The 26789-nt window shown below is 40.6% G+C and overlaps 1 long non-coding RNA gene across 1 annotated transcript in view; it reads right to left on the bottom strand.

The window, feature by feature from the left end:
* Positions 1-26789, bottom strand: part of LOC311441985 — a 35271-nt gene that overhangs the window by 1261 nt on the left and 7221 nt on the right. Inside the window, exon 2 of the long non-coding RNA XR_014696380.1 lies at positions 407-1651. This is a non-coding gene — a long non-coding RNA (uncharacterized lncRNA). The remainder of the gene's footprint in view (positions 1-406; positions 1652-26789) is intronic.

Raw genomic sequence — 26789 nt, 5'->3', positions numbered from 1 at the left:
TTGTTGGTTAAGTAGCTGTTTAAATTGCTTCTAAGGATTTCTGAAATTAGAGAATGTCCCGAATGGTTTAAAACATTGAAATGCAAGCCATTAGTTGAGATTGACAATAAAGTCTGATTAATAGTTTGATTTTTAAAACAATTACATAAAAATATTGTTTGAAATCATTCACTTTAAGCAGTTGACACTTTAATGCATAAATATAATTACAGACGCTTTAGGAAGGGCTTAATTTTTGCCTTGATATATATGCTAGCAATTGTGTATTTGAAATAGAATCATAAAATGTAAAACTTTTATATTTAATCACTAGTGTCAAAAATTATTAGGTAATAACCACTGCAGGAGAGAATGTGGTAAAAGATACAAAGGCCCATATTTAAAACATAATTTTTCTAATACTTACTATGATTTTAAGATGTCATGTCGTCATATGAAGGTGAACGGGTCAGATGCAAAATTGACTTTTTCTTTCTTTAATGTTAAGTGATCAATTTACACTCGTAGAGGGGTTAAGCTTACTGGAAGCTGAAGTCCTCTCTGACCACATTTTAGGTACATCACTGACTGCTGGGACAACAGCAGCTTACCGGGCTGCCGCTCACGAGTGGCATAGGTTAAGTCAATCAGCTTCGCATCTCATGCCAGCGTGGTACTTCTGTACAGCACAGACATGAAGCATGGAGCCACAGGAAGTTCTGAAAAGAAATCTGTGATCTCAGGAAACATTTTTTAATTACCTCACGCCTTGTTTTTATTCCAAGACGAGGCAGGTTTTTCCCCTTTGATTATTTAACATCTTTCTGCAGTAGCAACCTAAGCGCTTTCATGATAGAGACTTTCCTGGCTCTGTTGGTAGCAATAAAAGTGTAAGGTGGAAGAGAATCACATCTACTTACAGTGCAATCTATATGTGCTATTACTGTGTTTAAGACCCCTTCTGTCACTAGAGATGGCTGTGATCCTTGTACTTTGCCGTTTGTCTCAGCAAACCCTTTCCAGATAAATGATAGTTACTCTGAAAAGCACATCTGCTATTTCCAGTCTCAGTCCATCAAAAAAGCTGCAGCTTTTAAGTCACAGGCACACACAAATAATAGCAAACAACTTGCAGAGCAAAAAGCTAGTGTATTAGCATCGTTATTTAGTGCAGTAATTTATTTAGCATTCAGATAGTGCTCAAGGGGTTACAAGCCTTAAGAAGGGACTCCCTGCCCTGGCCACCTTGCAAAACTGCTCTGCAATCAGATCTCTCTGCTTTTCTGAAGGAGCTCATAGGATCGGGCCCCACAAACATCCTCTAGGTAGGAGAGGAGAGAGCTGTAGTGCCTGTGAGGCAGGGTACTGTGCAAGGCATTGGTGTTATTACACCTGCAGAGCATTTGAGTGAGCCATTTTAAGTGAAGAGTCTGGCTTTTTCGGAGAAGTACTTTACTGTAATTTTTACTCTCCAATTTTAGACTGGCTTGGTAGGGCTTTTCTCAAATAAAAGCTGCTTTTGAACTGCTCCCTGTTTCGTCTGCCTGCACAGGAGGGAGAAAGGGGTCAGAGGTAGCTGGAGTACTCCATTTCAGTGGCTGATGGGCCTCAAGAACACAGGTTGGCAGCACCTGCTGTGGAGCCATCCAGGTGATCTCCTGCTCTTCTGGGGCTAGAGAAGAAATGAAGATCAGGTGTTAGGTGAAGACACCAAGCATTTTTTTTTTACGCTTTTAACTAGAAGGCAGATGATGCTGTGTAGCAAACCAGGGCATTGTGTTATATAATGTAAGTTCCTGATAGTAATCTTAAGTGAAAGTAAGTGAAAGAGGTGGTCCAAGACAATGTTTACTTCAGGGGGGAATGCAACAAGAAGTATAATTTAAAAAAATAAAAAATAAAATCTGAATTCCAGAACTGCCAGAAGAAAGCTGTTCCTGGTAAGACTTCTACATTTTGCTGCAGTTTACGTCAGGACCATCCCAGGTAGGAGCAATGTGGTTTTTCTGTTCAGGTACTGTTCACCAAAGCCTCTCCTCTGAGCCCTGGCAATGAGATGTCTGGCTAGAAAGACCTTTGCTGCCACCTCATATGGCCTTTCTTATGTTCTTGCTTACGACACGTCTGGTTTTGCTGTTTTTAAATTCCATTTGCAACTTTAAATCAGCTCTGTCATTTAGAGGGGAAAAAAATGTTGTGTGCCCTTTAATGTCAGCTGTTGGAACATTGTTTGCCAGGAGCTGATGAGCTGGATAGAAGTAATCACCAACATTTTGGGGCTTGACATGATGCCAAAAAGACAGTGTGCAGAGCCCCATGGAGTGCTTTGTGATTTGGTTTAGAGATACTCTGGTGACTTCCCAAATCAGCTGAGGATTTCCAGGGGTGACCCTTATCTTCCTTCTCATGTGGAGCTTCGTAGCAGCCAAACTACAAAACCATGGGGTTTGCTTCGTTTTCTGTCAAGAAATATGTGAGTGCTGTTCAGTTCCACTTGCCCTATAGGGGAAATAACTTCAGATTCACTGCTCGTTCGTATTAATGCCTAATAGAGGTTTAGCTCAAGAGAGAAGTCGGTGTATTGCTAGCAGATTCTTTGCAATTCTCAAAGGAGAGAGCTCTGCCTGCAACACAAATGTCTCAGCCCATACTAGCAGCATCTCCGCCCTTACCTTCTCAATCCCCGTGAGTCAGCTGAATTCTGTCTGACCTGATCTACCCAAAATCAAAGAGGACATGTTAGGGCTCTTCCTTTTCATCACCACACTTAATCTTCTCCACTTAGGGTAAGCCCTTAGTTCAGGAAGATCTGCAAAGTTTGGGAAGTATCCAACACGATGCCGTTTTTAAATACAGCACCCAGGAACACCAGGAAAATCAGTTTAACTTTGTGTCCAATCTGCACTGACCACCTGAAAATAATTACGTACATGCATGTATTAATACACATATAAATGGGGGAAGCAGTTTTGGTTGCCAGAATAAATATAGCTAAAGTCTGTTAAGTTCCTCACTTGACGCATTGTGATGTGCGAGGGGCTGTTTGTTTGTTTGGGGCTTGCTGTTGTTTTTCTTTGTGTGTTGTTACCAGAGCAGATGGGCTTATCTTTCCAGAAGGGCTTTTAGCAAAGCACTTTATCAGATCTTCCTTCTGATGTGCAGCGCAAAAACAACTTCTTTGTCTTCTTAGTGGGGGTGTATGGGAAAATCTCCCTCCCGGTTTCACACATGGCCTTGCTGCATTTGGTTTTGATGCTGTTGCCTTCATCGTGATTGGTGTGACAAGAGTTTACAGCAGAGCACTCTGATGATAAAATCTTCTCGTTTGCTGACGCTATGACCGCTCCTTTGTAATTCATGAGTTTGTTCCCAGTGGGTGATTTTAGCCCTTGTATTGACAGGAATTTTTAATCTCTGTAGTATCTCTGGGTGATGCAAGCAGAAGAAGGCTGTTTGTGTCTTTCATAAGCATCCTTCATCCCTACTGTGTTGGCTTTAGATGCGTGTTTAATATAAGGGTAGTTATCTCTTGCTGATCTCTACTTGGCAATGGCCACAGAAAATAAATCTATGTTGATTTTATTAGATCTGTCAACAGTCCTTGATGTTATTGACAATGGGGTTTTGTTGACTTGTCTGCAGAGCCTTGTGGAAATGGTAGGAGACCTTCCTCAAGTTTAATATTTTCTTAGCATCCCACGAAGTGCATCCAAACAAATATTCTCAGCAACAGGCTGGTTTGCGGTGAAGTGGCCAGTTCTGATGATCTTAGGAAAAATAATGGTGTTTGACGAGATTATATGGCAGAGAGGGGTGATATAAAATAAGGAGGAGAAGTACCCTTTAATGTGATTGAAAGCCCCAAATTTCATGGTTTTGTCTGAGTTATTATTGCAAATTCTGTACAGCGTCTTGACTTAAGGACTGTGAACCTCCTGGTTGTTCTACAGCAGCATTGTGCCAGATAAAGAGGAAGCAGTTTTGTGCTCTGAGAATAATCTTTGTTAATACATTTTCCAGCAGGGGAAAAAATAATCCTAATTAAGAAGAGTTACTTTATGCCTTACAAAATGGAAGGGCAAAAGGTTACTTGTTCCAGGGAAAGAACAGGGGAGTAGATCTGAGAGCTGACAGTGGGATTGGCTTGGATCCACCTCTGTTTAAGCTTAGTTTTTGCAAGCTCTCTGCCAGTTTGGAGCACAATGGACTTCTTTCCGTACCTAATGGCATGCTGGATGTCAGCCCTGGCCTCAAGAAATCTCAACTGTACAAACAGAAATTAGGTGTGTTTCTGTGCAACAAAAACAACATCTTTCTCAACGGCAATAATTTTCTTTTCCTTCTGAAGATAGCTTATTTGTAATCCATTCAAATCCATATGTAAAATACTTGCACTGAATGCACAAAGACAAAGCAAGCTGTAATAGCATATAAACACATACAATAGAGATGGATTTCAGAGTTATCTCTGTATTTATGCCTGGAATATTCACACCTTGATCTAATCCTCTTCTTCTTAAAGGGGAGCTTTTCAAAAGTTCTTAAGGACCCGTCGTTGGAGCTACAGCTTGAAAAGGGCACATCTTTCTCTTGCACACCTCAAACAAGGTGGCCTGATGTTTCAAAAGCTGCTCAGAATTCAAACGCTTCCTTCGGGTGCCTAAGTGGAAGAGCATCTCTTTTGAAACTTTGGCCACTTGTGGAGGTGTTTAAATGGGAAGACTTGGTGCTGAGTAGGGCGTGTAAAAAGTTTCCCCTTGAAATATCTCCTTGAGGAAAATTGGGGTTTTGACTACTTAAATGCTATATCACAAAGAGCGTGCTTTCTGTGATAATGACTGGTTCTAATAAAAAGAAAAATGACCACTTGAAGAACAAAGAAGAATTCTGTTATAAACTAAAATTTAAAGCATTTCCAATTTAAAAGTTAGCATTTGCCCTTTGGAAACTTCACTGGATTTTTGTTTTTTAACAGCATTTTCCTCAAAGAGGAGGCTGGGCAAGAAGAACAATTCTTTCCAGCTTTAACATAAATTTTTAAAGTGAAACAAAGTGGCGAGATTCAAACAAACATAAGAAAAATGAGCCCATCTTTAAAAACAGCCCTGGAAACAGCTGAAAAGCTACATTCATTCTTTTTTTTGTTACTAAAAACCGAAAAGTTTTCAGACAGCCATCAGAAAGCCATGGGGGTACGCGTGCAGAAATCTGTAACCGAAGGTAGATTAAGAACTGGAGCATAAACTTCACTTACCTCTTGTAGATAGAGCAGACTTTGAGCTCCAAGGCCCTTAAAGGTTAACAATAAAAATCTCAAATTGAATCCTCATTTTCAATATGAGACAATTTAAGTTATAAAGCAATGAAGTGACATGAGCCTAGCGAGGCCAACGAGGACAGTTAAACCGGGGTTGTCAGAATGCCCACGCTTTATCACCCATGAAGGGATGTAACTCTCCATGATATTAAGGATGCAGGGTTTGATGGACTGTCACAGTTAGTTGACACCAGAATCATCCGAAATTGTAGAATCCCTGTCATATCCTGCCACTGCGGAATAGAAACTAATGATTGTGCTGCTGCAACCATCGCAGGCATGCTGGGGTGCTGGTAGCTGGTAAATTATTACATAGCGCTAAGAGTTGCCAACAAAAGTAGACTTCTAGGGCTAATAGCTAGGAAAAAAAAATAAAAAAGGAAATTGTAAATGTGGGCTGTTTTGCTCAAATAGAGTAAGCTGCTGTTCTGTGCGTCTGATGGGACGCTCATACAAGTACTTTGGGGAGGATATAAAGTCACGCTGGGCTATTGCATGAGTCAGAAATTCCTACTTTTCAGTAGATATTTTGTGAGAAAAAAAAAAAGTTTTATATAAGAAAGCATGAATATTCATTTTTTGGTCATGAAGAATGTTTTCCAAAGACTGATAGATTTAAAACACCAAGGCTTAGTTTTTCAAGCACATAGATCAGACTACATTTTAATATATAATATAGAAGAACCTCATATTTAAAAAAAAAAAAAAAAAAAGTAAAGAAATGTACAGAAAAAAAAAAGAAAAATATTATTTTAAAAGTATATTAGTGGGAGCTGGTAAATAACAGAATTTTTAAAAGTCCTTTGGGCCCTGATGCAATCGACATTAAAGTCTGATAAAAAAAAAAAAATGCCTTTTCAGATTGATAGTTTTTTGTAATTTTCTCCAAAGGAGCAGAATCAAAAATCAATGTATAAGAAATATAGCGGGCAGACACACTACATTCTCAACTAAGTGATTCCTCTGAGTAGGCACCTGTCCAGGATGTAGTTGGGCACAAAAAGGAAAGTCTTATGGGTACAAATTGACAGCATTTAAGCCCAACAAGCAACCCAATTACACAGAGGACAAGCTGACTGATTTGGGATCATTGCTGATCACAACCTGGCTGGGAGTCAGCGGCGGCATCCTGCTGTGCTGAAGGCAGTTGCCAAGGCGCAGTGTTCCAACAGCCCGATCAACCCGTCACCCCCGGGATGTGGGAAGTAATCCCTTCTCTCAACACTGCCACAGACCCCAGCTGCAGCACTTTTTCCTGGGTTAGGTTCCTTATTTTTTTAAAAAAGTGGCTTGTTTGGAAAGCAGGCTGAACACAGTCTAGAAATCCCGGCCTAGCAATACGGATTGGATGAACGAGGTTGTTTAGCCTAAATAATAAGCACTTGCTTGAGAGGGGACATGAAAGTAATTACAGAAGAAACAGCAGCAGAGAAGACAGAAACAATCTGTGCATAATAGAAAGGACATGACATAATGGGCTTAAATTACAGCAAAGTATTCCAGTTAGACATCAGGAAACTTTCATAACAATCAGGATAATAAAGCACTAAGGTAGGCGCCTGCGGAGGTTGTGGGATCTCCACCGTTGGAGGCCTTCCAGAACAGGGCAGACAGACTTCTGAAAGGAAAGACAGAGGATAATTGATCCTGCCTTCGGGCAGAGGGATGCACCAGGTGACCTCCCAAGAACCCCGTGACATTTTGGTTTGAACTGTGAATACCCTTCATCCGTATCCTTCTTAAAACTTGTTTCTTGGTCTTATGTCTTTGTTTTCTACTGGTTCATCTCTCTCACAAATCTATTTCTGCTTTTCTTTTAGAGGCTTGTCCTTATCCACTTTCATCTGAAAACTCAGATTTAACTGCTACCTCTATGCTGATGATTCACAGATCTATCCATCTTCCTACTCCAGACCTAGCTCTCACACTTCAAAATAAAAGCTTGGTCAGACTTCCTCATGTATCATTGCAGATGTTTTGCTCTCCACCAACTTCAACACAGCTAAAAAAAAGTCTCATTATAATCAATTCCATGTGTCTTCTACTTTTCCTTTGATCACGTTGAGTAATGCTGTCAACCCGCTGATAACTCAGGTCTGGAACCTGGAAGTCATTTCTACCTGGTACCTCACCTGGCCCCCTCTTCCTTACTGTGTTTGTATTTTGTTGAGGAGAGGGAATATTTCAGAATGATGATTCAGAAATATAGCCTCTCATCATCGTCATCTTATTTTCTAGCCTTGACAGATGCAGGCTTTCTCACCTCCCCAACCCCAATACCACCATAAGCTGCTCTGTCCGAGCCAGACCAGGGAGCTGCAGCTCAGCAGAGCAAGAGCCAGAGTTTGCAGGTAGCACACCGTACCTGAACATGTGTTCATGTCTTGTTACACCACTAACAATTTGTTGTTCAGCAGTGAAAACACGCTGAATAATGAAAGATGCCTGGAGAAAGGAACACGGCGTGTACATGTACTTACAGCGTGTTGTTTCTGTTTGTGTACACAACCCTGATTAGAGACAAGGGAGTGTCAGGCTTGCCTGGTGGATAAGCACCAGTTCCTCTGCCAAATGAAACTCTGTGGCTGCAGAAACTGTGTCCACATTTGCTCTTCAGAAGGTAAACACACCCACTGAATTCCTGCCAGGCTGCCGACACCTCTGGGAGAGCCCCGTGATGCTGGCTGCGATGGGAAGGGAACGTGCAGGGCCTCGAGCCTGTCGTAACCGTGTGGAAGGGCCCGGCTCTGTGCTAAGGCAAACTGACCTTGATTTGAAACGAGACTGCTGATGACTGCCCTGGTACATCCACGTACCTGATCAGAGATGTGCTTGGGTTCTGTACCTTTTAGGACAAGTGTTGGTTTTGCTTTTTGTCTGTGTTTGTGCAGGTTATCTTGTGCAACTCTGTGGCGAGGCTCCCTCACAGTACTAGAGTTCACTGAATAAAAATAAATGAAAGCCGCACTTCAGAGGGAAATAAATGGATAAAACCATCCCACCTCCCTCTTAAAAATGCACTGTGTTGGTGTATAGTGTGGGGAGACATTCCTCTTTCTTAAGGCTTAGCTGCAACCATGAGCTTTGGTCAGTCTATGGAAAGAGATGGTATTAACGAAGGAAGTATAAGACAATTATGTTTAGACCATGGATTGTCCTAACCAACTGTGTGGAGAGGCTGTAAACCAGAGCAGATGAAACCCACACACGGCTGAACCAGGGAACTAATGAGGTCTGGGACAGGGAAACCGAGGGACAACGGGCAGACAAATTGGGACTGTGCCACAAGCCTCTGAAGTCTTTCAGTTGCTTTGGTATGTCAGCAACAAACAATGGAATAGCTTGCAAAAATTGAGATTCCAAATACCATTGTAATTAGCATTATTGCAAGATTAAAGAAACCACCACTTCCGTGTAACAAATTATCTCCAATTTAAAAGCAAAAATAATGTATTTTTTGTTCATAAAAAATGTTCAAGCGGAAGCATTCTCACATTAATTATTTCAGTCTATTCAGAAAGCATATCCATGCTTGCTTTTTATTATGCCTTCCAGCTCCTTCTTTGAAAAATATGTTAAGAAGCTGCAAGCTATTTTCCAAAAAAAAAAAAAGAAAAATAAATAATCTTTGAAGCAATTAGAGCTGAACGACAGAACGTATAAATATTTTTTTTACTTATTCTCCCCCTAGATTCAAATCCTCCATTTTCTGCCACCTCCCATCTTGGCAGTTGCAATTCAAGCATCTTTGCTTGAACTTTGGAGGAAGGCAAGTGTTTCTCTTTCCTCCCCTAGAGTTGAATCAAATCATATTCTGTAGATTTGACTGGCAAGAGCTTTTATAAGTGAGTTGAGGTTACTCCTGGAGGCTAAATGCATTATTTCTATAATGCATTTGTCTTCACTCTCCTAGGAGTCTAAATACTTCTGAACCTTTCTTTATAAAAGTAATAATTAGCGGACATGTTACCAAAAAAAATTTGCTTACATAAGAAAAATTACAAAATTGAATAATAGGAACTATGGTTGGTAGCATGGAATTATCTGGAATGTATTTTATTGTAAGAACAAAGAGCACTTTGAATGTCATGTAAATATCATTATAGAGCTGCTTTTTATTTTAATGAAGGCTTTGCAGTGGTTCAGCATTGGGCACAACCGCTCAGCATTAGCGCAACTTTAAGTCAACTCGTGTAGCAGTGAGGCCGGCAGCAATGTGTGATTTTCAAAAGCACCTTCAGCCTCAGAAAGTTGAATTTAAAATGTAATTAAGGAACATTCATCTATTTTCATTGCCACAATCAAATCAATATGTAGCCCAATTAAACAAGAACAGTGAACTGCACAGCACTATCAGCTACACTAATAAAAGGTACCTGTTTTCAATTCTCTGTAATATACTTTCTCCTTTTCTTTCTTTGCTTTTTGCCATAGGAACAGGAGAAAGCATCTAAACAGTTTCCTATTTCTCTGGCGCCAGCTGGAAGTAGTCACGAGTTGCAGGGAGATAATATATTAATACAAAACTAGCTAGGAGACAAAAAAAAAAAAAAAAAGCTTACACTGCAGTTTTTATAGGTAAGATGATTAAAAGAGTTATGTACTGTACTAGGGTGTGGGGCCACGTCCTCATTCATTTGCTTTCCCAGGAGGTGAATGGGAGGGTGTGCAGGAAACTTTCCCAAAGATGGCATAGAGGATATCCTCCACAGAGCAGGAGAGTTTGGGATCAGTGGAGGAATTTCTCTGATCTAGGAAAAATTTGAGTTCTGTCTTAGCACAGACATCCCAGGTAGCGAAAGTGACACCTGCCACTGGGAGCTGAATAAAGTGACGGTGCAGAAGGTAAGACTGACCCCAGAATAATGTCACCATGCAGAATTTAAAGGTGCTGGGTACAGTTACCCACCCCAGCTGACACTTGTGAGTTGCTTCAGTACCTCCTGGTCTTTAAATGGGGTTCTCGCAAATCAATGCAGTGCTCAGGATCACCAGTGAGATTTTCAGGCACTGGCAGTAAATCACTGTAAGGGCAGAGGGAAACACCATGAGTGACCCTGTGCCCAAGAAGGACCAAAAACAGGAATAGTTTTTTGTTTGTTTGTTTTTAGTGAGATTTCAGTTTTGAAATCACAATCTCAAAAGTTCCAGAGACCTTTTGGAGTTCCAGAGAGCTTTCCAGATCCTTTCTTTCAGATCCTCTGTCTAATTTGTACAAACAGTGGAAAAAAGTTCTTCTGTGACAAAGTTGTTCTGTGATCTCCTCAGAGTCCTGCTAAATGAGCTTTTAAATGATACAGTGTCTTTTCTCACTTCTGAAATACAGAAACTCTCCTGCTAAATATACTCCCATTTAAACATCTTAAAATGAGCTTGTTCTTTAGGTCACAGTTTAACATCTGGGTATAATGTTGAGTGGATCATCCTCATATCTTCTTCATAGACATTTGCTCCCTAAAGAGAGTCGTAATGGACGTGTAACTTCATGTAAAGTCTCCTTGGTTTTGCCTTCAGACAGTTTACAGTCAGTCTTCTTCAATTTCAGTGACTCTTCCTCAAATTTATTAACCACTCTTCCAAATTTTGTTTCACTTGTGAACTTCGCAGCAATCATTGGCTTTATTCTGATGTTTACAAATGTTACACAGTACAAAGCCAAGAACTATCCCCTATAAGACTACACTAAATGCTGCCATATTTTTTCTGGTTTATCAATCAAAATCTCATGAAGCAATAACCTAAGAGCTAATGACATTAAAAGTCTAATGACCAATGACACTTCTGCACTGCAGTTTCAAGTGTACCTATATCTGAGCTTGCTACAAGGTGCCATCTGCATCACAATGAAGCTCTAAGCAGTTCATCCACTTGTTTTACCAAGTTGTTTGTATCCTGTAATTCTGCAGCTACCGCAAGGATTTTTTGCTGTACCCTTAGCTAGTATTTACTTGACTGAGAACTGAATGTCCTCCCTTTCCTCTTTGTCTGCAGTCTTAATAATAAATTAAGGTTACTAAATAGTTTTTTGATCTTATCCAAAAACAAATAGCACTCTTTCTCCTTTCAGCCAGTAGAAATTTTTTTGTTTATTTTCCTAAACCTTTTGTGTCTGAGGAGTATCATCTCTCTACCTTCCTTGTCCTTTCTTTGGACAAATCTATGGAGATCATAAATGCTGAGAGCATTTCTTACTTGACAGTGAGAGGTGGCATCAAGTTTTATATCTGCAAGCACTCTGTTACTTGAAATGTAAAGAAACCTGCTCAGGCATGGTCCGTGACAAGCAAGGAGGGATGAGGCATCTTAAAATCAACTGCCAGTCCCTCAAGTCATAGAAGGTCCTGAGCAAAGAAACAATTGTATTAGAGGTAAAGAAATGCACGTTTTCTTTGGGGATCAGTAGTGCAAGAGCAACACATATTTGCTCATCTGGCTGTATAGCCTAACTAGCTGTTTGTTATATTATTTACTAGGTTTCTGTAATCTAACCTTTTTATGTGCATGGGTTTTCTATAGAGTGCAGAGACAAATCTGCTCCCCAAAGACGCGTTAAGGGAGCGCTAGCTGAAATGTTGAGTAACGATAAATTCCTTTGAATTCCTTGTGCGCATTCTAATCCACCATGATGAAACTTTCATGTTTTGTCAGCTATTGTAATTTTGCTTTCAGAAATGCAATACAAATTCTTCCTGGGTAAGTGACTTGCACATTTAGCAGTGTCTTTCAGAAAAGTCTTGTTATTGTCGTGTTATAAATGGCATGTGTTTCAGTAGCACTCAAACATACAGGCTTCTTGCTGCTATACGTTTGAAACCCAGTTGTTTTTACTCAGCTGAAGCCAAGCTTGCTTTTTTTTTTTTTTCTTTTTTCTTTTAGTAATTACCTTATGTTTTATTACCTGCAGGGAGAGACCCTAAATTGAAGCGAAGTTAAGGATGCATAGTTGAAAACAAAGATCATAAAAAGATAAAGGTGCTGGTTCTATGATCTTGGATCATAGTCATGAAAAAAAAAGAAAAAGTTATTTGGCTTCTTTTGTCAGCAAGAATCTGTCCATATCATGTTTCTATTTTGTTTATTTTGGAGCCATAGAAATCTTATAAACTCATCACTATGAAACATCTCGGGGAGAAGAAGGGTCCCCCTCCCTGTACCATATCTTAGTCAGATAGCAAAGATGGAAAATTTCCAGCAATAGTGTAAATGGTTTTATAATAACAGAAAAAGTTCTCTGCCTCAGCTACAGGAGTCGCTCTGCCATAAAAATAAAATAAAATTATAAAAAATCAAATCCAATAGGATGTATAAGTGCAATACATTGCATATCATATGTTCAATAACAACAGAAAAGGCAGCCTGGCTAAAAATAATTACGAAGCTCAGCAGCTGTAATTAAAATAATTTGATGGGAGATAGGAAACGTTTATGCATCTTGGCAGAAAAAGACATTTTGAGGATTTTGATTGATGTCTTTTATGTTTGTTCTACGTATTGTACAATAGTAGATACGGGCACTGCACCAGTATGTTAACTTGGCATAATGCTGTGTGTATTACTAGTGCGGATGAGAGGTCAAACTGAGAAAAAGAGAATTCTTCAGTAACTTCCGTGGTCCACTAAAAACATCAAAGTAGATGGTGCAAGTCTTCAATGAGTGAGCCCTTGTAGACTCAAAAAAAAAAAAAAAATCAGCTGAAGTAGTAAGAAGCCTACTTATCAGGATAAACACCATAGTGATTAAATGCAGGCCAGCGTAGTTCACTGAGACCTACAAAAAACTCATATCAGAAGTAATTTTCTAGAAATAGAAATTACTATCTAGAAATATTAACTCCTAGATTGGGCTTTTCAACACTTTACCTGGTCCTTGGCAAATGTCACAGCAAACAACTGATCTTCTAGCACGAGTCTGCTCCCAACAGTTTCCTGTTGATACTGTAGTTTTTTCTTCTGTTAGATAAAGAGTGGGCCAGGTTTTTATCAGCGAGCTGACTTCAGTGTTTCCAGTGAAGCTGAGTGGATGTTGTCTGCACTAGTGTAATCATACCTTACAAAAACAAGGAGCTATCTTCACATCTCAATTTACATTATTGATGCAGTATGAAATAAGTCCCGTAGTAGATGAGCACTCTGGGGATTCTCTTGTTTGTCTCAGCATGTTAAATGTCTGCAAGGCATTACACATCAGAGATAGAACTGCTTAAGTGCATAATTCTTCCTCGTGGCTTTGCTAGGAGCTAAACGAACCTTCTTAAACTAATAATAAAATAATCTAAGATATAAAAATATGTTTCTTTTGGACAAATCTGACATGTTACAATGACAGAGTGTTTATGACTCACAGTCACCACCTCCGCCACCAGCACTGCTGTATTTAGAAGCAGCAGGCAGCAGAGTGAAATAGGCAGCCCTGAAGTTTCACATCAGGATAAAAGTAGCTAAATTCTTACTAAATGGGGATTAGATATTAATGAAGAAAAAAGATGGTGGATTTCCAGGACTATGGCTCAAGGGAACACTCTCCTATTTCACTGAGCCTTGTAGTTGTGTCTAAGTTCAGATTGCAGTTTAGATATAAACAGATGAAGACTTCAGGGATGAAATATAAACATTCCCAAGTTCTTACAGTTCTAAATTAGGTGCAGTTCCAAGAACATGGGTTTTGGTCCTAGTGCTGTTTATATTTGATTTTTATGTGCAAAGGAGTACTTATTCAAAGGTGGAAAAAACTAAAGCAGGAAGGCTTGTCTCGTTAAATCTGTACATTAGAGGTGCCTCACAGCATGCAATGATTAATTGATTCTAAGAGGAGAAATTTCTACTCCCCCAAATGGAAAACTTTGAAAAGTTCAAGATCACACTTTTTCTGCATGCAGAAAAGATGAATAGGATATACTCAGCTTTTGGTGTCCTGCAAGTTTTCTAGAAAAATGTAGCATATCAAATCTGTGCTTTTATAGCAGAGAGGTGATACAGAGGAAATGTCACTTATAAACCTCAGAAAAGACTATCAAACCATTATTTACAAGCTCCTTTTTAGTCAGAGCCATGTAAAACCTTTAGCGTCACTTTAGATTAGCCTTTGTAACCTTTTCCCTATGCTCTCTCCTATGTTAACTCCTAATTCTCTTGCCAAAATTCCTGCAGTCACGTTACCTATTGAGCTGAGTTAATATAAGGAACAAGCCTACAGCCACAGAAAGTTCCGGTAGCAGGAATTGCTCAGCTCCCGGGGCAAGTCAGGAACCAGGGGGCTGTCAGTGGGCCGAGAGCCCTTCCTGGGGCAGGGGATGAAGGCTGAGACCTCTTACAGGTAGATATGGATCTGCAAAACCTCCCTCCCTGAAGGTGAAGCACAAGGACTTGGAGGGATCTTTCACACGCACAGCCCCATCATAAGCTTCCCAACCTTCAGGAAGGGCAGGGAGGCCAAATTGATCTCCCTGGGATGTGCAGGCTCTGGCCCCACCTGAGAGCAGCAAATAGTTTTGTGGTTTGATTGATGCAATCAGAGGAAGAGACCCTACAGGAACTGTGGAGGGGGCAGTGGCATTGCGTGCATCCAATGCCTTGATTAAAAATCAGAAGCAATGAACTCAACTGGTGCACAAACTTAAATATATCTGTCCAATGGAGGTGGAAGGCTTTGTAAAAACAGGAGAACACTTGCTCTGGTGTGATGTTGCTTCAGGATTTAGCCAGCCTGATGAGCCATTTTGGCCTAAACGACTTAACCCAGTTTACCTGCAGCTTTGCTGGCTTTCACTGGCAAGCTCTTAAGTACATGTATAAGCTTTTTCCCCCTTGGCTTTTGTATGTATAAAGCTTCCATTCCTGTAAATAATCATGTTACATATATAACAGACAACAAAATATTGTTGTATAAAGTTATATTTGACACTTCGACAATGATTTTGTTCCTCACCCAAAATACAACAACTCAGACATGTTTTTGGAATGACGCACATTTTAGCGGAAAAAAAAATATTTTAGAAATATGCTTAGTGTGTTGGCATTATTTCTTTTTGGATTCCTCTGGCTGTAAGCAAATTAACATTTTGAGCTCCATTGGGCTAAAGAAATATTACTACCCCAGTATAAAATCTGTGTATTTGAACTCTTAGCTAAACATTTTAATATTAGCTTGGGTTTTCCAGTTGCCATAATTTTAGATAAAGAAATTTGTAAACCACTAAGACTAAGAGTCCAAATGTTTTCTTCCTATTTATCAGCTATGCACATTCTTACCACAGTTATTCAGTTTTTGAGTCTTTCATGGCTATTGGTAAGATTCCAGTAGGTTTGGTAGCCTTGAAATAGAATAAGAAAAAAAGTACCTGCAGTGCCAAGAAAATGCAGTCCAATCTACACTGAAAACTACCATAGTTAAATATTTAAAGGCTCCTCTGTCCCCCTGCAAAGCATCTTGTAGTTTTCCCTTAAATTGGGAAGTTTTAGATGGCCTTGATGATTTACTCTCTGTTATCTTGTACTTTGGTCACCTTACAGAGGATCAGAAGTTTTATATCACATTACCTTTTTCAATCCAAATTGTTTTAATTGGTAACTCAGCCAATTTCCATTTAAACAACAATTCCAGTGTTTTTAAAAGGAGTGGGAAATTTTTACCTCGTCTAACCCTGTACATACCATGCCCCTGCTGTATTGTGCAAGTCAGCCAAATGTCTCTTGGAGGCGCTATTATTTCTTTGCCTATAAACCTTTTTGAGAACTGAGACTTCAAACTCCTCATGGAGAACAAGGATTCTGAAAACACATTTTCAATTGAAACTTTAACCAAATAATAGACCATCCATGTACCTTCTAATCATCTTTAGACCAAAGATTTGTCTCACCTTATTTGAGAGGTACCCCATTTATTTGCTTGGTAAAAGAGCAAGGAAAGTGTTGACTTCCATGGTCCCAAAGATCTCCCATGTGTGTTTTTCCTTCTCTTGTGCAGACGGCATTGCCGTACAGCTGCAGGACACAATAGTGGGTTTGGTGCTCATTTTGTTCTATGGAGAGTGGTGAATCAGTTCGTTATAGACTGCTTCTTGCTAACAATGAAAACCCAATTTTCTATAATAAAGTTGTGAACAGCTCCAGGTGAAGGTGTCAGAAGGGATTTGGGGGTTAGAAGATACTCTGCTGACCTAGATAAGGTTCTGGTGCCAGGTGCTCACGTGCCAGCACATCCCACAAAAGTTTAATGGAGACAGATTTACTCCAAGGAATGTTAATCTAGAGGTTGTTCCTTTTGTCTACCACAACCTTGCTTGTATGAAGCTGGCGCAAGTTTTTCAGTGGTGTCTTTTTTTTTTTTTTTTTTTTTTTTTTTTTCCTGACCATCACACCCAACACTGCATTGTTTTTTCATGGTGTTTGGGTTGTTTTCACAGTGAGGTATAGTGAAACTCATGCCAAGATGGGATGAATGCACAAACCCAATGTGTTACACCTTTGCCAGTGGGGTAATCTGCTTGAGCGGGCCTCTTTTGAACCCTGACATCTCTCTGAGCTCGTCTGACTTTCTGCATGTCACGATGGCTGGCATCTGGTACACACTCACAGTTCTGATTGAAAGGAAACAGCCTACATCTTTAATTAGCTAATCAGCCAGTGGGGGAAAAAAAAATCTGTAAAAGGGGAATATTAACAAAGCCTCAATGGTTGGTAAATTACACACTTTCAGTGGATCTAGGTCTTGTCTTAGCTGCACTGTAACTAAACTAAGTTCTACAGAGTGTATGTCCTCTCAGTGAAATGCATGGTTCTTTTCATCTCCTTGTAGGTGTGTTTTCTGTTTCAGCTTGGCTTTTAGTCTCCTGATATTTAAGCAAACCAGATATCCTTTCAGAACCATAACACTAAAATCCTTGAAGGAAGTACGCATGCAAAAGTAACAAGATAACAGCACTATCAGCAGCAGGGCAGGTAACGACAGGTTTAGAGCCTCTGAAATTATTGAGCTCGTTTAGTCTTCCCACATCTTGCAGCAGGAACAAGCTGTCCTGCTCTAAAATCCTCCTGAGTGTTAGTGACGCTGTTTTTCTGGCAGTCTGTAGTTCTGTCGACTGCGGAGTTTATCGCATAAGGAATTAGACTGCCATGTCTGAAGTCTGTGCATCCTCAACACCATCCCATTTCAGCTGCCTAATATTTTATCCTCTCTGGCCTAGAGCTGGCCTCTTTTCTGAGGCATTGCTCACTATATTGTCTATTCCAGGCTTTCTTGTTCTCTTTGATGGCAATGCAAGTCATCTCCCACAATCTGAGCTGGTGGCCAGAGGGTGAGTAAGCTCATGCCACCCTCCTTCCTTCTCAGCCAGCATTAAATGGACAGTGTGTCAGTGGGAACTGTATGACACTTCATTTCATCAGAAAATTGCAAACCTCTGATGTTCAGATAGCACAATGGATTTTCTATAACACATCCCTGCTCTCCTTAATATCAACCTGTAGGAAAAGACATCTCTACCTGTTATTCAGACCAGTGTTATCCAGGCTTTGGTATATATCTTCCTCTTCACTGCTATTGTTCTAACGCAGAAGAGACTAGCCACAGGTTTCTACATACACAGCTGCTAATTCTATACAGCCTGAGGATCTTTTAAGATGAGCAATACAACCTTTCTGCAAAGGTGTTTGCTGAAAGTTTACAGTCTCAAAGAGATCACTTCAGAACTGTGATAACAGGCACACTTACTGCCCATTATGACTGTGTGTACTCCCAAACATTTTGGGAGGAAGGTTTAAAATTTTAGCAAATTCCCTGTCACCCCAATGCCACTAAAAGGGATTATTTTTTTTTTTTCCCCAAGCAATTTGGTACCTTACTTTCTTCTTTGAATAACAAGAAAAAGCTCATGTAGTCCAACCTAAATAGGAACATTTACCCTACTGTGCAACAAATCTCTAAGCATACATCAGTAGAAACCCCTAGCATAAGTCAGCTGCACCAGTACAAAAGGGTGCTTATTAAGCTAAAGGCAGGAAGGAATATGTATATGCAGTATATGTATATAGTATATATCCAGAATATACAGCTGCAGCAGTAATTGAGTAAGTTTAGGACAACGTGCTGAGTCTGACACTACTGTCTGAGATCAGGTAACATACTTTGAATGTGATTTTGCTTTGTATGTCTCTACCTTACATGAAAGAAGTTGCAAAGTCTCACTGTAACAGACCTTCTTTCTGCAAGGCATTAAGAAAGGAACCTTGGGAATGAATGAATTCTAGAAATCGTCTTCCATGTGAAAGTGGAGATATTTGACCTGATCTTTTTTCCCTTTCTGTTTTCTGATGAAGTGATGAGGGTGTAAAGGTCTGGCTGTGAGAGAAGGATGTAAGACAGAAAACTATAGTTTAATTGAATATTTTTCTCCAGGTGATTATTTCAGCATGTACACACCCTGAGCCTCTGCAGGGGCAAAAAGTTTTATTTTTTTAAATGACTTTTGACTTTCCACTTGGAATCACTTACAGACACAGCTCAGGGAAGATGCAAAAGATAGCTCTTGGGCATCAAGCTCCAACTCCGAACCAGCAGCAATCTAGACTGCAGAAAGCACATAAATTTCATCCCACAACCATTTTTTATATCCAACCCCCCCTTTTTTTTTTTTTTTTTCTTGTGCCATGGGGTGGACAACAACAGTTACAAGGTTTTTACTAGACCTATTCTTTTGTTAGAATAAAATAAAGCTAAAATCATTTCCCATTTTGTAAACTCTAGAAAAATGTCTTCCTGTGGTACTACAAGAGCACTCATCTCGGTCTTCTGAAATTAATTTCAGATTTAATCTCTAATGGTGAATACAACTCCTCACTCCCAAATTTGTAGGATTTCCCAAACTCTGCATGAGCACCTGATTAGCAGGATCCTGGCAGAGTTTCATACTTCATTCTCACAGTTGTCAATGCTACCAATACCTATTTGCTGTGGCCTTTATCCATGTTTGATTAAAATAAACACAAACAGGTTGATCAGTAGACATAAATATAGATATAGGTATTTATGTAACACATGCCAGATTGTCTCTGCGTTCCTGAGGCAGTTATGAGGAGTTAATGTTAGGCACAAGAAAAACTGAATCCAATCAATCAGAAGGCAAATTTCAATCCAAAGTTAGCTTTGATAAGAAGAGTGTTTATTTCTCCACCACTATTTGGATGATGAAATAGTTGTGCTTGAATCCTGTAATCTGTCTTCTCCTGGGCACCAAAAAGGCTCTAAAGCACCCATAAAACCAGGGCCCTTTTTGTGAGGTATGTTACAATGAACATGGATTTGTTCTGTCTCGATCATGCTGTCTGGCTCTCTGCTGGTAGCAAACTCCTCACACCAACGTCCTTGCATGTGGTAGTGTTTCCTCAGCTTCATCAATTCATTCCCGTGAAGGAGTTTGTGTGGGTCTGCAGACCCCTTATCTCAGCTGTGTACACCAGGACTTGGGAGGAGAGGGAAGGAGAGGTGCAAGGCTCAAAGCTTTCTGTAAAACCTCCGTTAAGCTCCTGTTGTCTTCGCTTCATGGATGAACAGTTATAGGGCTTCCCTTAACAAAGAGGTGACAGAGTTTAATTTCACACCTATCATAAGCAGCTCTATGATTTCCCAAAGGAGCATGTGGACTGCTGAAACCTGCAGCCTTTGGTGGAGCTGCTTGGCTGCTATGGTGATGATGACAGGCATGGGGTAAGGCCTCAACAGGGCCTCAACAGGCACTAGAGTTCTCTGGCCTTGTCTTGCCCTAGGGCTTTTCCGTAAGTTGTCACTGATGTAACAAAATACAGAAATAAAAATAAAGACACATAAATAAGTGGAGGCACCCTGCTGCCCAGATGGGAAAGTGGGGGGTCAGAGTTCAGCTTCCGAACTCGCAGCTCTCTCCCAAGACGTGGCCCTGATTCAGGGTGGTAGCCGTAGCCATGGTGCAAGCAGTCACTGTGATGCAAGGAGTAGTTTATGATGCAAGCAGTAGTTATAACGGTGGCCACAGAAGGGAACCTACTGGTTCAAGGAGACCTTGGAGAGGCAGGTAGGCAGGAGGTGCAGCCCACGGTGTGGATCCCAGCAGCTCCTGACAACCAGCTCTCCTCCTGCCTGCAGAGCTGAGCCTTCCACCCCAGTAGAGATGCAGACAGACGGCATATGAAATCCCATGGAGATGAGGTCAGGAGCTTAACTTTCTACCCTCACTCTTTACCTAGTCACACAAAACTTCAGTTATTTCAGGAGTAAGAACTGAAAGTAGCTTTAAAGCTGTGTTCTGCCATTTTTGCTGCAGGGGTCCCCTTTGCTGTCAAGTTCAGTTAACATTTGTTTAAACAAGAGATGTAGATACCTGATAAGTGGCAGCACCTGGCTTAAAGATGCATTATGGACAGCAGAGAGTAAACAGAGCAGCTATAAGATTCCAGTGTGCAGAGGTCAAGACAACATCTGTTTTGCCTCGTGTACATATTCATACATAGTTTTCTGTTCTAGAAGTCACTCAAGCATCTAATAACTTCCTGCTCCAGGTGATGTTTCAGCAAATTGTTTTCCTGCTCCAGTTCAGTCAGGATTTTTCTAGCTTTGACAGAGTGGCTAAAATATCTACAGACTCCACAAGTCACCCCGGCATAATTGCAATGTCACAAGTTTCGGGCCGGGAGCCAGAAACAAACAAGTTCAGCCAGGCAGGGAGGGGATGTATGCAGAGCCAACAGTCAGAAGAGCATATGCCAATCCAGCACTGCTGTCAGAAATGTTAGAGCTGTGGGTCGGCCGGCCACCCTCTCCACAGCTGCGTTAAATATTGGCTACAAAACCTGGTAGTTTGTCCTTAATACATTGCCTCAGATTCTGTGGTATGGAGGTAGGCTGGGAAGCCATCTTTTACTTTCAGTGCTACCAAAGCACATAGCGACTTGTCTCATACCTTGCCTGCACCTATCAATTTTCACCCTTTTAAACAGGGAGTGTTGGGTAAAGCCATGGGTTAGTCCACAGAGACCTTGGATTCGGCTCCCTCTCAGGGCCAGGGTGTAGACATGTTGTTTCAATAAGCATCTCCTAAGTCATTAGCCCCATTTAAGCCCAAAGGTTTCATATTCCACAAATAAGGACTTCACATTCTGTTCCTAATAATTAGTAATTAAATGAGTGTATCTGATATTATATTTTAGTATTTGTGTCGCAGTAGCAGCTAAAAACCCCACGAAGATCAGGGCTCCCTTGCACTGAATAAAGATACAGTGAAAAAACAGATTGTAGATAAGAAACATATATTGTAAATAATTAACACCAAAGGCAAAAAAAAGCAGTAATTTGATCCATCCTTCTGTCGTGCTTTTTTTCTCACCCGTCTTCTGTATCCTTACAGACTCATGCTCATCTAGTTCATTTTTGTAACTCGACTTTTTCATCTTACCTAATTATTTTTCTTTTGCCACTGCTAAAGGAAAAGTAGGTGCGATAGCAAGCAATATGAACAATGCACAGTTTGGGGTATATAGGCATCTGTATATGGTGAAAAATGGCACAGATGCCAGCTCAGATGGATACTTGTGACATAACTGTGTGTGTGTATGTGGTGTTATCACCCATTTGCCTGTGATATTTCCTTCAGCAGAACTGAAATACTTTAATCTTCCTCCAGTTTGTCAGTTGGTTTATTAAATGTTTATTCATTTTCTTTGCATTTGCGATGGAGCTGAAATTAGCACGTCCATTTTCTTGTTTAAACAAGAGAAACTTCAGTGTAAATAACATCTCGTCACACAAATGCATTTTTGTCCTTCTACTGATGTCAGAACAAAATGAGGGATGATATTTGTGGGGGGAGGGAGGAGGGGAATGGGACAACCTCTTCCATAAAACCAACAGAGGGAGCACAAACCTTTGGGTTTTTTGCATCTACAGCATCTTATCCTTTCCAGCCAGAGCATGGTGGGTTTAAAACTATAGAAATATTTAGATTCTTAAAAACTTATTCTCTGGACTGCAACAGCCTGCACAAATTTGGGATTGAGCTAGTTGTTTTCATGATGTAGCATGTTCCTGCTGTTGGAAAGTACTGATCTTTGCTCTGGAGCAATGAGGAGTGTTATTTCATCTTCTTGTTGTTCAGCTTCTTGGATTTCCATTGACTTTTTTCAAATACTTAAAGGTACCTCTCTGGCCATCCCCACCCTGCCGTGGTGTCACTCGGTGGCTGGACAAGCTCTGCTCTCTTCTTCTGCTGAGTGACTCACACCATGCCAGGGAATCTGCTTTTCCCACAGCTCATTGTGCAATGTCTCTTTTGAACGTTTGGGTAAAAATATCATCTGTTAGAAATGGAAAGCTCAAATACTCTGCAATTAAATCATGAAGATAGTCCTGTTCCTCCTCTCTTCATAATAGGCTTTTATCTTTTGGCCTTATTTTTTACGTATGAAGAAGCACTATTTGGGCTAGCTTGCAAAGAGTTATCTGGGATGTTTTGGGGTGGTTTCTTAGAGCTTCTGAAGGACAGTGAGACAGGTTCACTGGCAGTATATGTTAGCATATCTCCATGGAAATCAGTGGAGCTATAGAAATGAGATTGTAGAATTATTATCAGTTGTAGTTGTATCTGAATGTCCTTCTCAAACACATTCTTCAATTCCAGCATGACTTGTTAAGAAAGATGTAGGTACTTGGATGTCTGTGGTATCCTGACAGAGGACAGACTCAATGGCCAGAGCCACCAGCCCTGAGCAAAAGCCAATTGCAGCTGGTGCCATGTCTAAATACGTGGTTCTTCTTCAGAATCATTTTTGACTTAATTTCAAGACCATCTTCGCAACTGCAGCATAGAAGAGACTTAAGAAGTTCACAGGAAACATGCACGGGAGATATTAAATGCCAGGAAACTTGCCACCATTTCTGCCTGAGCCCAGTTTGTGTAGCTTACAGACATGCAGGAGGCTGCAGCCAGCCCCACGGCCGGGCAGCCAGACAGTGCTCAGCAGGACAGGAGGCCTCCTCCCCCTTCTCACCTGGGCGTTTGAAGTCAGGCAGGCCTCCATGTGCGCGAGGGTATTGTGCAATGTATAGCTGTGTGGTTTACTATGAAACATTGCCTCTTTTTCCACAGTTGTGTAAGGTTCAGGCCTCTATCTATTCAGACATTTAAAACAAGTGACCAGATGCTGCAGGCTTACAAAAGCACTACACATAGCCAGCTGTGCCATATAAATCTTAGATTTTTTTTTTTATCATCAAGCTGTGGTTTGTTTGTGGTGTCTCATTTTTCCATCAGCTAGACATTCCTGTCCGTGCTTCCCATTTATTTGTTGGGATCACATAAAAACGTAGCTTTATTTATGCATATGCTCTAATCCAGAACATAAACTGCTGCAGCCGACTCATCATGTATTGTCTGAGGGAATGCACATCGTAAAGCGCATACGTCACAGCAAGAGGTTTCTTATAACTCTGCGCAGTCCTTTTAACTGGATCTCTGCTTTGGCCATCTGTTCTTTAATATTATAATGGATACTTCACACTTATCGATGCTTTTGTTTGAGGATCTCTCACTTCTTTTCAAAGATGATTAAGTATTATTATTATCTCGGTGTAACTGAGGCACAGACAAGTTGGGTGACTTGCCAAGATGATGTGTTTGGTGAGTGTTAGAATTAGACTTGCACCTTCAACTTTCTGTTTCTTATTCCTCGTTGCTTCATACAGTTGCAAGTGTGCTTTCAGTCAGCCCGTGGTAACACATCATATCCTTCAACCTGTTCTTTGACCCAAATACTAGCATTTGGGTCAAACAAATATTCTCTACTTTGGCTACCAGAATATCATGGTGCCTGGATACAATACAAAAACCTGGCAGATTTCAGCACCTGCAAATATTCTCAAAAAAGTCTTTATTAAAATTTTTCCAAGTAGTCCAACTTCAGTGCTGACATTTCCAAAGGCTCAGGTCTAGCACCATGTGCAATTAAGTGAGGTTTGGGGATATATTTCACAGGATGGTTGAGGTCATCTGGTCCAACACCCTTGCTCAAGCAGGGCCACCAAGAGCTGGCTGCCTAGGAATTTAAGCAATTAATTTTCTATAAGTCTTGACTAAAGTACCTGTAGAAATGGCTAACGATGAACAACAGCAACAAAAATGTATGATTTATCACTTCCATTTTTAAATCAAATGCGTCAATTTTCACCTTCTGATGTTTTTGTTGGTGTTTCCAGGGACACCCATGCGGCAACTTTAGATGTGTTTAAATGCTTTGGTTTAGATGCAACAAGCTACACAGGCAAAGATGCCTGTACAGAAACAGCCACGTGTCTTACAGTCATGAGCACTGAACTAGGGGAAAATGGAATTCAGTCTATGAACCTATAGATTATGCAAATTGCAAAATATTCCTGTGTAGCATTAGGAATGTCTCTTTGCCCAGCAGCTCCACTTTTGAAGGCCTTCTGAGATAAGTGATAAAACCAGGCAAGCTTCAGTGATCATCCTCTCTACAGGTACAACCAAGACAATAACATTAGTGCTCCCAGGATTGGCCTGCACCAAGGGTAGGGGGGTTTAAAATAAAGATCAAATACACTGCACATGCATCTTGAGGAAAGAAAAGCCTCAAGGTGTGTCTCTGCTTGGAAAGGGCAGTGCATAGCCCAAGTACCCAAATGCAAGGCTGGAATGGCAGGCATGGGGTTTAGAGTCAAGCCAGTGACTCAGTAATAAAACTGAAGTGATTCAGAGAGTGGGGTTGATGGCCTGGGGCTGAGGTGTTCAGCCACAAATTCTGTGAATTCAGACTACTACATGCTGGAAGTGCATATATCACAAGCTGAAGTTTTCCTGCATCTTTATGAGCAATTGCCAGGCAATTTTGCAGAATAAATAAGTAAATAGCAGCACAGAGTGCTATTTCTAGAGAATTTAAAAAATGAATACATACTGCAGAGAAGTATGTGTGCAACATATAAGATAATCATCTTAACGCTGCTGGTGGCACTGTCATTGTGTCACCATTCAATTAATGAAGGTGCTGTACTGGAGATGAAATGTTTTATCTATGCGTCCATCCAGCAAAGAGATGGTCGTGGTATCATTCACCTCATGGGTGGGCCAAGATAAATGCACTCTGTGTTTCTTTACCAGTCCCTCTTCATGAGTCAATGCCCTGGCATCTGCTCCCAAACTGTTCCCATCCTGTTCAGAAAACTGACCTGCATATAGATTGGTCTTAATGATCAAATGTTTAAAAATTCATTGCACAAGAACAGCTGAAAGCAGTTGATTGGTTTGAACTTTATTGTATGCACCTTGATTCCCAGATCTGCAGTAAAGGGGAAGGTCAGCTGGTAAACATTTGAGCATTTAAAAATAAAAAGGGATGGATTTCCCGCTACCCAGGCCTTTTATGTTCAACCTCAGTACAAACCTGGATGTACTGAGGTATTTCTCATGTGTATGATTTAAATCCACCTGGACACTGTGGGCCACATCTTCCCTCAGCTGGTGTAAATCAGCATATTTCCTTTGAAGTTAATGAAGAAAAGCTAACTTTGCACCAGCTGAGGATCTAGCCCAGTGTTACTGTAACTTATTATTTCAAGGATCCACAGATATTCCTGAGAAACAGCAGAGCATTTAGGAAGACAAAGTTCCTGACCTGATCATCCTAAAAGCACAGTCTTTCAAGACATTAATTGCCCCAAATTCCCCATGACAAGCTGAGCTGGAAAACTCAGGATGGGGCCAGACTTAAAGTTATACAGAAGGACTGAAAGGGAATGAGATAGTTTTTAATATTCTCCCCTTTTCTTGATGGTTTATTTTAATTATAAATGTCGACTATATTTTTATTCTACTTTTAATATTGAAAAATCAAAGGAAATTTATAATATCATAAAATTGTGAAGAGTGCGAGGGTAGCAAACACCATCTTCATTCCTCAGAAAACTTGCCACATTTGAGAAGCTGAATAAGACTAGGAGCAAACCTGCCATAAGTGAGGTTTTTAGGTAGATTGCATGTGACAGAGTTGCATGGATATCCCAGGCCCTGGTAACATTAGCAGGGCAGGAACGGTGACAGAGAGTTGATTTGCCTTTTGGGAACCTGATTGTTTTCTCTTGATTGGCCTTCAGCATAGGTGAGAGAAACCCAGAATTTACTTGACCTGAGGATGCAGCCGTGTGGTAGCAAATTGCTCAGCATTGCCATGAATCAGTAAATAAATATAATGTGTTCTGCAAAGACATCTGCACTTTGTCAGTCTAATTGCTCCGGGAGCATTAAGTGATACGCATTGCTCTGTCTTTGATCCCACTGCCTTAGAGTAGATTTTTCTCTTAAGTCACTGGAGCAAGCCTTAATCACACACACCTGTTAGGACACCACAGTGGTGGCACCCAACCCATGGAGCAGGGGGACTGCCCCAAGAAGGGGTAACTCCCTGTAGTGCACTTCTGCTTTGGCCGTGCTGCCACGATGCAAACATCCCATGAGGA

Source organism: Aythya ferina, assembly GCF_964211825.1.
Source record: "Aythya ferina genome assembly, chromosome: 10".
Lineage (NCBI taxonomy): Eukaryota > Metazoa > Chordata > Aves > Anseriformes > Anatidae > Aythya > Aythya ferina.
This window is presented reverse-complemented; position numbering and strand designations above follow the sequence as displayed.